The sequence below is a fragment of the Lactuca sativa genome, chromosome 4, assembly GCF_002870075.4.
Source record: "Lactuca sativa cultivar Salinas chromosome 4, Lsat_Salinas_v11, whole genome shotgun sequence".
Taxonomy (NCBI): Eukaryota; Viridiplantae; Streptophyta; class Magnoliopsida; order Asterales; family Asteraceae; genus Lactuca; species Lactuca sativa.
The window spans coordinates 48,179,181-48,192,032 of NC_056626.2; the positions used below are offsets into that span (position 1 = coordinate 48,179,181).

General features: G+C 34.7%; 1 long non-coding RNA gene across 1 annotated transcript; it reads right to left on the bottom strand.

Moving 5' to 3' along the window:
- Positions 1–3,040: 3,040 nt before the first annotated feature.
- LOC111914751 (uncharacterized) lies at positions 3,041–8,629 on the bottom strand. The gene is made up of 3 exons (XR_002857927.3): positions 5,940–8,629; positions 4,017–4,166; positions 3,041–3,759 (listed from the first exon to the last, which is right to left on the bottom strand). It is a non-coding gene; the product is annotated as an uncharacterized LOC111914751 (long non-coding RNA).
- Positions 8,630–12,852: the final 4,223 nt, after the last annotated feature.

Here is a 12,852-nt window from a genome sequence, read left to right on the forward strand (position 1 = left end):
GGAATTGGCTTGAAACCAGGCAGAATACGAAGATGAGGTTATTGTTGGTTCATAAATTGATCCATCAACAAAACCTAATTTGTTCATGGCAGCTAACGATATAAGCATTGATCGTTTCCAGGATGGAAAACCAAATCCATTAAAAGGATTTGTACTGAGAATAGAACTCAAATTATCATAGGGAGCAATGAAAAATATATTGGATGGATTGATGGCAGTAGTTCCAGTAGAATCAAGTGGATTTGTCATGATGAATGCAGAATTGAAAAACAGAATCAAAAACTAATCTGACACCATGTTGATTTTGAGAAAATGAAAAAGTTTTTGTTTGAAATTGATTCCAAACTTGTATTCAATAATGATGAAGAATACATACATATACAAAAGGGAAGAAGAAACGAACTAACTAACTCATAATATAAGAATGACGAAAATACCCATTTATCTAACTACCATCTAAAGCTGTCTATAACAACTTTTCTAATAGTAAAAAACTAACATTTCTTCCCTAGCCTCTATAGCTAGGTTTTATGAAGCTTTTGTTTTAAAACACGAACCAGGTCGTAACCAAGGTATGAATTCGTTATATCTATCAGCTAGCATCACGCTTGCCTCATTTCAATTGGAGAGAAGGTCGGAGCTGTCGCCAACAACCCCTTAATCGCTGGGGAAACGAATTTAGTGGGATTTCCTGTTCTTGATTGTTTCAGCTGAATGTAACAAGTCCTAGACCCTTATTTTCTTTGCTAAACATGTCTTTTGGTTACCTTTATACCTAAGATTGAGTATATGGAGCTTGAACCAAAGAAATAACATCAAAATGCTTGGAAACTTTTTATAAACATCATAACTCAGGATTTTTCCATTTTGGAGGCCCTTATGGTCGAGTTGCTGGTTCTAAATCCTTGAAATGGTCTAAAATGATGTCTTTTATGCTCTTTAATACTTAGGATCGAGTTTACTCAGTTTGAATCAAGTTTAAAACCTTATGATACTTGAAATCTTCTCATTAACATCATATTTCGAGATTCATATGAAATCAAGTCTAATAATCTTTTCTAAAACTTTTGGACATGTTTTATGACATGTATTAGATTCTTAACATTAGTACTTAGTTTCCTTAACCTTGATTGGTCCTTGTTGAAAGTTAGAACCAAGGAAACATCTTTTGTCTCCTCTTGCCTTAAAAACCCTAGAACCATATAACATCGCTTTTTGGGTGGTTTGGTCCATAAAAATCCGATTTCAAACTAATCCTTACGGTTAAAGCACAAATCATTTAATATGGAGAAAATTACAATTATAGCCTAATTTCTTAATTACTTTGTGGAAAAAAACTCAAATCACAAAAATAGCCACCAAAATTGAAGATGGACTCAGTCCATCTGCGAATGTACGTGCTTTAGTGACTTTTACATTTGTAGATTGAGTCGGTCCAACTATTATTTTTTGTTCATTTATGATTTCCCCTTTTTCAGGGATATGAAAACGTAATTTTTTTTTTCATTCATTTTTCAAACTTTTTGTTGGAGAATTCATTTTATTAGAAAGATTTTGAACAAATTTTCCAAATAAATAACAACTAAAGTTATAATTTTTTGTAGAACGTTATATATAATAAAGTTGTTTCGTAGTCAAACCCTATTAATTTCTAAGTTAAAAAAAATAAAAGAAAACGTAAAATCGCAGGTGGGATGAGAGGAAATCGCAGATGAACTAAGTTCATCAGCGATTTTAGTCAGAGATGGGGGTATTTATGCGGAAAAAATAAAAAAACTAAAAAAAACTACCTGCAAACGTACAAGTCGCTAAAGCAAGGTTGTGCTTTAGCGACTTGTACGTTCACATATGGCTTAGAAAAATCGTAGATGAGCTTAATCTATCTGCGATTTTTGTGGTTAAAAATGTAATTTGTGTTTTTTTGGCTATTTTCCATAAAGTAATTAACATATTTGACTAAATTTGCAATTTTCTCTTTAATATGTCACGAGTTTCATTAAATGTGATTGTTAAAACATGAAGTAAGCCACATTTTAGGGCTTTGTGAGTGTGTGTGGAATGCTTGGTGTGATCTTGACGTGAACGTGTAACACCCTCGATCTCTAATATCTAATCTATAAAAATTATCAAAATTTTATTTATAATTACGGAAAAATACTCGAGTCTAAAACTTTTTACATCCCAAGTTGAATAAATTTAGCATAATATAATTTATCTTTATCCAATGAACAATACAATAATAGCATCCTACTATTTAAATCTTGATCTTGTGCTCATGTCTTCTCCTCCGGTACCACGACTAATAAAACCTAAACCTGCAAAACATTAATCTCTACTACATCATACACTAGGTCTCGTGAGTTATTCTCGTATCTTTTATTTACTCTCTTTCTCTTAGTTCATACTCGTCCTCATAGTTACTTTGGCAACTCATCTCATACTCTGTTAAATCTCATCTATCTTCTAACTAATATACCCTATCATATCTCATCTTTGGTAGATCTTATATTCTCTATCACATCTCATCTCTAATCAATCTTGTATACTCGACTATATCTCCTCTTTACCCAATCTCATTTACTTGGTATAACTCATGTCTACTCGATCTCATATACTATGTTGTACCGTATCTTTGCTCAATATCATATATTCTATTATATCTCATCGTTGTCCAATCTCACTTACTTTATATGTCTCACTTAATCTCATATACTTTATTCATCTCATCTAGTATATCTCATCTCAGCTCAGTCTCATAGGCTCTGTATATCTCATCTCATACTCAATCTGATATATTCTATATAGACCTCATCTCATGCTAAATCTTGTATACCCCATATAAGTCATCTCTTGCTCAGTCTTGTATACTCTACATATCCATCTCATACTCAATTTCATACACTCTGTATGTCTCATCTTAATTAGATCTCGTATATATATATATATATATATATATATATATATATATATATATATAGAATTTAATTAGTTTCCATAAGAAAGAGAATTATAATTATGGATATCATTTAATATACACACAATTATGAAAATCATTTAATATCTATCTTTATTTAATTAAATAATTATTTAATTTTAATAAATTCCTATTGGCACATTCTTCCACACAATAAATATAAGAAACATACGAACCTATATATATATATATATTCTAGGAAACTTATTAGGGTCGTGATAATCACGACCCTAAAGAATTGGTCCATAAGCTAGTTTTATGTGATTTTAGGGAAAAACGAACCGATTTCGAAGCTATGTTGGATCAAGATGAAGAGAAAAGGTGAGTTAAATAGTATAGTGTAAGGAAATTAATTTCATCATTCAATAAGAAGTAGCCCATTGCAAAAAAAAATACACTAAGACATTATCCTCTTGATAAAATCTGTTATCTGTTATGCAGAAGAAAACTTTAATAAAGAAAAAAACAATGTTTGTACTTACTTTAGTAATTTGGTTAGATAGTTTGCAATTAGGGCTACTATTTCTTAGTTGTAACAAATTAACTAAACTTATTTTAAGCCACCTTTAAATATTAATACCATATTTGTCTGATTTTGATAATTTTGCATTGCTTCTATATCTTTGGATTTTAAAAGTCAATTTATATGCATCTCTATATTGAAAACAAGAGCGATAAATAACATAAGAAAATCAGAATGAAATGGAAGAAGTAAATAAAGAAATGAGATTAGATGGATACATTAATCTCCATAGCGAGTTATCAAAGACATCGGGTGGCATCCCCTGCATACCATAAAATCCAATATTTTTTAATTCTAGTCCATCTTTAGCTTTTGGAAGACAGTAAGGATCATTTAAAAAACATATTATTGATGGTTAACCAACAAACTCAAGAAAATATAATAAATTGAAAGAAATGGAAGTAAGATGGAAAAGTTATTTCATATGATAATAAAAGCAATTAAACTAATTCATAAAGGTTTTTACCCGAGGAAGAAATACAATTAGATGAACAAAGCTAAGAGCAATGAAAGACTCACATTTTCATGGTGCAACGAAGATAGAGGTCTAAATAATTTAGCATGACGTGACCGTCTTCTCTGAATAAAATGTTTTTAGGTTTTAGATCCTGGTATACGATTCCAAGCATGTGTAGATATTCTAATATGAGGACTTCTGCAACATAGAATCTGCAAATAAGAAGAAATAAAAGTAAATAGCCACATACTATCTACAATTATTTCTTCCTCTAATAGCCTTGTACTTTTAAAACTCTACCCGATCACAACTGATATGGGCATATTTAGTCATATAATTTATATATTATCTTAATACTTTATGTTAATTTTATCAAATTTAATGAACAAAAGGTGCTAAATTAGTTTAGAATTTCATTTTTCAGCAACAATGACATGCTCGGATGGAAAAGGAAGCGGATTTAGCAATTGGAAGTTTGGATCTTGGATTTAGAAGAAAGAATGATGTTGTTGGACAGCTTGACCCCTCGACAATGTTTTGGTCATATCTCATGAACCGTAACTCCGATTAATGAGATTCATAATGTTCTGAAAACTATAAACAATTTTCGACGACTTTCATGTTTGGAGAAAATGTTGGTTCCAAGCGGACTCGCCAAGTTGGCCCTCAACTCGAAAAGTTGATCAGAAAGTTCGCGATTCTCGACGCTGACTTGTCATACACGGGATTTTAAGTGATAGACTCACCGAGTCGGTCACTAGACTCGCCAAGTAGCCCCTGTTTTCAAAATTTATATATAGAAACGCTTCTTATTCGAACCCTAACAAATTGGGGAAGTTTAGGATGATTTTTGGAGGCCAGAAGGGTTCTTAGAAGCTGTGGTTTTCGAGATTTCAACTTAGATATCCATTTGGAAGATGATCAAAGGCAATAACACATTACTTTAATCTTAATCTTTTGCATGAACCATGTTTCAATCATTAGATTATGTTTTAATTTGTTACTTGTTGTAGATATGAGCTAAAAACTCATAACTTTTGTTTAGGATAGATGATTTTATGAATATGGTTTGATTTTCTGATTGGATTAATTTAATTTGGTGATTTTGTTTTGTTAAGCTTGTTAAAGAACCTTATGTGTTAATTACAACTATTTTCTGTTAATTAACCAGTAATTAAGTTGCATGAACATCTCTTAGTTTCTAATCTCATATGATTTATGTAAAAACATTGTTATATGCCAAGGGATAGCGAACATGAAACTAGTGTTAACTAGAAAATAGGTACGTTAACGTGTGAGCTTGTGTGACGAACCATCAACAAGGAGTTAATTGAATTAGCACATTTGATTAGCTCATTACAAGTCTTACTTAACCCGAATCAATAAACTAGGAAATCTATTAGTTTAATCACTTGATCACTGCTTGAACTAATTTGTTTTCTAAGAATTAGTAATAGCGAACGTGAACCTAATCACACTAATCGATATCCATAGCCAATTAATCCATTGCACTTGCCATAAAATCAACAATAGGAATAAATGATTCAAACATAAACAGAAGTCTCCTCCATTATTGAATCTAGTTGTCTTTTGTTTCTCCTTAGTTGTTAATTGTCTTTTGTTAATGAGTTTAAGTAGTTGCTTAAGTTCCTAGTCTTGTAAAACTAGAGAAAAACCCTTCTTTTTACCTTTTTTATTTAGATGATATTAGTAATAATCTTAATTGTTTACCGTTCCCTGTGTTTGATACCCTACTTACCCGAACTAAGTTGCTAATCGATAGGTATACTGCCTTTCGTGTGTTTATTTCGGTGTCTAAGTTAGTCGGATTAAAACTAGTGCATTCCATACACATCAACAACAATATCATATTATCTATATTGGGCAGATTTTCAAACTATATTGTCTTTAATAAGAAAACAATTGAAAATATAAAGATGTAAAAAGTAGAATGCTATAAAAAGTATTTTGTTATTTCAATTTACCTTGGTGCTTGATCAGTATAATATCGATCCTATTATTTTTGTCCGAGAACATGAAGATCTCCACTTGGTCAATACTCCATAACCAAACACAATAAATTCTCGGATACAAAATGCGCATATAAAGTGGGTAAAAAAGGATGGATCCAAATTTATCTTTTTGTATGTGCCCTAGGCATTTTCTTTCTTCTTTCTGAAAACTCATTAACCATAAACTTAATAGCAAAAAGACAATTTGTCCCCACTAATTCTGCTAAATAAACCGTACCAATGTCCCCACATCTAGGCCTTTTGAAAAGATCAAAATTCCTCAAACCCAAATACTTGTTTTGTCATTTTGGAATCTTGTTGTTGTGGAAGCATATTTATTGAAGAATTGAATGTGTTTTCTTCAATTGATTGGAATCTTGTTGTTGTGGAAGCATATTTATTGAAGAATTGAATGTGTTTTCTTCAATTGATTTAACTGGGGCATAGACATTTCGGGAGTTGGAATGGGTGAGGGCTAGAGAGTCCAACGGATTTGATTTCTTCTTCATGGCGGCAATTTTTGGCTTTCTCATGTTAGATTGAAAAATGGGATACCAACTACCAAAGAAAAAGAATCAGATTGTAATCATTAAGGAAAAAGAATATATAAACACATGTTGAAGTCAAACAACTTACAAAAAAATAAAATAAAATAAATTATTTAAATTGCAACCATAAAGAAATAAAAACAAGCCACTTCTCTTTAAAGATTGATGATATTGTAATTAACTTTATCAATAAAATTACTTCGGAATAAGAAACTTATGAAGTAAACCAGACATTAAAAAATATATATGTAAATGAGAAGAATCAAAATCTTTTATAGTTGAGGGATCAATGATTTAAAAAAAAAGAACTATAAAAAAATAGGTACAATGGATGTATTTCAGAAAGCAAAGCATCTAAACTGATATATTCAACAATTTTTATGAATTATCCATCTAGCGACTTACATTCATTCTAGAAGTAAAAATGAAAGAAAATTGCTAGATTGATAAGTACAATGCAAATGATAACCGTTAATAAGCACATGAAACATGTTTAAAGCATCATTAAGATAAATCGTTGATCAGTGATATCTTGTTGCATGTTCTTCCATGAATAACCATGCTTCCTTTAATATTCATCTATTACCTAATCAATAATTACCATTAGATTATTATATAAACCTTTAAGAATCTTCACAATAAAGAGAAGACCATTAATTTTAGTTTTAACAAATGCAAATCCTCTCCTTTCATGATTACCTTCTAAAGGCTAACAATATAAGATCTAGTATGTACACTTGCATATCTTCGGCCATACAGTTCTAAAATTTTGATGTTGCACAATCTCAACTCCTCCAAACTACAACCTTATAAATTGGGTAACAGTAATTCAAATGTATAATTTTTTTATACACACACCGCTAGAAAGTGAAGCAAACAAATAATAGAAAAATACCCAAGAAGCAGAAACACGAAAACCATTTAGACTCCCTACCATGCGGCATAAACCAAAATTGAAGAACAAACATAGAGATTTCCTTACCTTTTACTGTTGTAATATTTTGTTTTCCCCAATTAAAAATATCAACAAGTCCTACCAAAATGGAAAGTTAATGAAGAAACAGAGAGGTACCTTAACCCATAGCGATCAAAGTAAGTTAGGTCTAAGATAACTACCTATTTGGCAGACATGTTAATCAGCAACCAAAATTGAAAGCCAAAGACCTGAATTGGGTAGAAGAAACGAATTGCTTGCAAAAGATGAACACGGAATAGTAGTCACAGTTTCTTGACTCAACATAACCGATTAATTAATATCATAAGACGGTAGCGTGAAGAGGGGGAAGTACAAACACTGAATAGACCCAAAATGAAGGAAGCAATACGTATGGCAACGAAAAAAAACAAATTAGGGCTTTTTGGAGATTGTGATATAAAAATTACCTACATCCTGACAAGCGACAAGTTAGTTCATGAGATGAAAAGGGGGAGTCCCTTTCTCGTCTAATCGAACCACTCAAATTAAGAAGATAACAATACCATCAAAAGGGAGATGTCGATTTTAAATCCGATCAAGTGATATTACACCATTTCAGCAAAGGACGTCAATTTTCCGGAGGAAGGGCATCAATTATTGTTCCAATGGTTGGGAGGCACGGATTGAAAATTTGGAAAGTCAGGAGCCATGGAGGAGGCATGAAGTATAAGAAAGATGGGTGTTTCAAATAAAAGAAAGAAAGTATCGATGCGATCATAAAAGAAGGAAAAGGCGATGGTTTAGGAGGTTGGTGAAAAACCGTGTCGGTCAGCTGGAAGGAGTAGAAATAATAATACACCATTAGCGTTCCAAACTAAGCAGGAGGTGGTATCTTGTTCCATGAGGATAGGTGGAAAAGCTAGAAACAGCTGGTGGAAAAGCTAGACGCAAAACCCACCGTAAAGTCTTTTGTGGCGGTGGTTGCTTCCAGTTGGTTAAGAGAATGAGGTGAATGAAGGTAAAGGCAAGGCAATGTGAAGCATCTTATGGGAGGAGGCAACAAACTTATCGACCTGTATCAAACTTGTTTTCTTTAGATTTGGGTGAAAAATGAAGCAGTATGTGGCGGAGAGATATGGCATGCGAAAAGAGAGAATGTCAGGTTGAGGTTAATTGAGGCGGTGGAAGCAATATAAGTTAAAAAAGCCCGCCCACAGCTTTTTTATTGGATGAAAAAATGAATTCATCGACGTGTATCAATGTGGAATTCTGATGCAGCCTACAAAAACAACATAAAGATAACCAAGAATGAACCTATTGATTACTAGATTCTAAAAGAATAACAAAGACAATCTCTTCAAAACCACGTTGATTCTATGAATACCATGGGATTGGCTTCAAAATCTGGGTTAACACGCACATAACTTAGGAGAAAATTAAAAGTTCATAAAATTGATGATCGATCAGCAAAATTTAAATAAGAAGCAGAAATCAAAACGGAACCCTAAAGGTCCATGGGCTAAATACAAACCCAAACACAAAACCCAAAAATTAATAAAAAAAATAACAAAATTATTCATAACTCCATTTAGAAAGCGATTTCTGGACTCAAAAATGGGTAAGTCCCCGTTGGGAACTTATCTAGACGTTCTCTTTGTCAGACTTTGTTGATTAGGTACAACATGGGGTAGCGTACCACCCATCCCAGAACTTCCTCCAACAATGGCAGTTGTGGACGAACCGCCTACCAGACGACTTTGTTTCTCAAAAGCCAACGCCCGTTGGTGCACTTCAGAAACAAATACCGGGTCAAACATAACTACAGAGTCCATGATTTGGACCCGTAGACCCCCAATATGTAGAGCAATGAGTTGTTCCTCTATCTCCTGGATATTTTTTCGGGAAATCAATTGGTAGAACTCAGTTGTGTAATCGTCAAGTGACTCGGCACCCTGCTTTAGATTTTGAAAGCGTTGGTACATCAACCCTTGAAAATTATGGGGTAAGAAATTGGACCATAAACACTTCTTCATCTTCCTCCATGTCATGACCTTTGACTTTCCGAGCCTGTCTCGTGTCAGTTTCAATTGTTGTCACCATGTAGATGCCCAACCAAGTAGCCTGGTAGCGATCAATGACACTCTTTTGTTTTCAGGGACTTCTTTGATCTCAAAAACTTCCTCAACAGTAGCCAACCGATCGATGAACCCCTCCGAATTAAAACTAACCCCGTCGAATTCTGGGATATTAATTCTCATTCCGGCCTCCCAACGCCTATTGTTAACCCAAACGATCACGCCTTGGCTGTCTTTCTAGATCGTCTTTAGAATATGAACAGTCACTACCGTCGAACAGGTTCCTAAACTCACCATCTTCCACCTGTGAATATGTTTGAGACCTTTGCCCTCCTCGATTCATCAGTTCGACCATCCTGTTAGTCAATTGGTCAACCATTTGATCCATCATCTCCTCCATTCGTGCCATAATACATTCTTCCAGTTCTTGCTCATGAACATTGGCGGGTGTCCTGTTTCTCCTCGGAGGCATTTTGAACTAGGAATTAGGCTCTGATACCAACTAATGCATCGTACAAAAACAACACAAAGATAACCAAGAATGAACTTGTTGATTCTAAAAGAATACTCAGGACAATCTCTTCAAAACCACGTTGATTCTACGAATACCGAGGGGTTGGCCTCAAAATCTGGGTTAACACGCACAAAATTTGGGAGAAAATTGAAAATTCATAAAATTGATGACCGACCATCCAAATTACATTAGCAACAGTTAAATAAGAAGCAGAAATTAAAATGGAACCCTAAAGGTCCATGGGCCAAATACAAACCAAAAAATTAAGGAAAAAAATTATTGTTCATCACTCCATTTAGAAAGTGATTTATGGAGTCAAAAATGGGTATGTCCCCTTTGGGTACTTATCTAGACATGCTCCTTGCTCCAAGCTTTGATTTGATTGGTTGTTGGCCCAAAATAGAACCCCGTAGCCAAAGTTATGGCCATTTCCGTGAAGCCCCTTTTGTCACACAATCGTGAGCCTCTAGGAATGCAAGGGCTCGGTCCTCAACACTTGGGCCCGTATCAAATTCTCTTACACATAGGTAACGATATATATATATATATATATATATATATATATATATATATATATATATATACACACACACACACATATATATATATATATATACATATATATATATATATATATGTGTGTGTGTGTGTGTGTGTGATTCGAGTGTTGTGATCTATTATCGGCTAAAGCTTCAGGAAGGTCCGAATGGTAGAGGGTCACATATAGTTTGATCTGTAAGGTTTAATTTACAAATCTATGGTGTGTTGTTTGTGTGTGTTATCATAACTTCCCGAATCAATAATGAAGGTACAAACCTTTCCCAAAATAGTACATGTCGACTGAAAGATGTTGTGTTTGACCCAATCACCACCAACAACTTTTGGTGTAAAACAAGAGCGCCTTACCACCAGATTTACCCCACATCCACAGTTACAACTTCTTCTTCAAATTGAGGCTCTTCTTCATATATAAGGGCATCTTTGTAATTTTCAACAACATCATCATTTTTCCAATCATCTTGCTCGGCAAACGAATGACATTTTCTGACCTTCTTGCACTCTGATTGCCGATGTCTTGTCTCCCCACAACCAAAACACTTCAAGCAGCTACTACCAGTTGTCCTAGGAGTTGGTCCAACACTATTAGATGTCGGTCTTTGTTGATTAGGCACAACACATGGTACCATACCACCCATCCCGTAACTTCCTCCAACAATGGCAGTTGAAGATGAACCGCCCACCCGACGACTTTGTTTCTCAGAAGCCAACGCCCGTTGGTGCGCTTCAGAAACATATATTGGGTCAAACATATTTACAGAGTTCATGATATGGAATCGTAGACCCCCAATATATTGAGCAATGAGTTTTTCCTCTGTCTCCCGGATATCGTTTCGGGATATCAGTTGGTAGAACTCAGTTGTGTAATCGTCAAGTGACTTGACACCTTGCTTTAGATTTTGCAAGCGTTGGTACATCAACCTTTAAAAATTATGGGGTAAGAAGTTGGAATGTAAACCCTTCTTCATCTTCCTCCAACTCACGACTTTTGACTTTCCAATCCTGTCTCATGTCAGTTTCAATTGTTTCCACCATGAAGATGCCCAACCAAGTAGCCTGGTAGCGATCAACGACACTCTTTTGTTTTCAAGAACTTCTTTGATCTCCAAAACTTCCTCAACAGTAGCCAACCAGTCGATGAACCCCTCCGGATTAAAATTGACCCCGTCAAATTTTGGGATATTAATTCTCATTCCGGCCTCCCAACGCCTACTGTCACCCCTAAAATCACGCCTTGGCTGCCTTTCTAGACTGTCTTCAGAATATGGACTGTCACTGCTGCCGAACGGGTTCCCAAACTCACCATCTTCCACCTGCGAATGTGCCATAATACGTTCTTCCAGTTCTTGCTCAATGGCACTCTTTTGTTTTCAGGGACTTCTTTGATCTCAAAAACTTCCTCAACAGTAGCCAACGAGTCGATGAACCCCTCTGGATTAAAACTGACCCCGTCAAATTCTGGGATATTAATTCTCATTCCGGCCTCCCAACGGCTATTGTCACCCCTACGATCACGCCTTGGCTACCTTTTGTAACATCCATAAAAATTCAAGCCAATTTAAAACATTTTAAATCATTCAAAAACTGGTAATTATTACAAACATGTTTTCAAAATGGTTTAATGCCAGAACCAAATCATAAAAACATAAAGAGGTGCACGATCACACCTTTGCCTTCCTGCGATCATCATAAGTACCTGAAACAAAATCGATAACTATAAGCTCTAAGCTTAGTGAGTTTCTCCAAAATACCAACGCCATACATATATAACCACATCATATAAACAAACACAACATGCATAATGAGTCATCAGTCTGGCTGCACCGCCTCACAAGCCATCAGTCTATCTGGACCGCCTCTCAGAGCCTTCAGCCTATCCGAACCGCTCGCCGGGCCTTCGGCCTGACTAGTATGCCCTAACCGGGTTTTTAGTCTATCCGGTCCTCCCTGAGTATCTTGGCCTACAGCATAAAGCATGACCTACCTCAACCTAATCCCCCAAACCAACAAACATGTCCACATAAATATCATTCACTAGAAAGAATGTACATATAGTCATACATATCTAACAGATCATTTAAATGGCAACCATCCTATAACCAGGATACTGATCTAACCGATCACTAACATAGCAACCATCCTATAACTGGGATACCGATCTAACAGATCACTAACATAGTATGATCCTATAACCAGGATACCGATCTAACAGATCACTAACATAGCATCCATCCTATACCCAAGATACAAATCATAAAGCATATCATGCAATAAA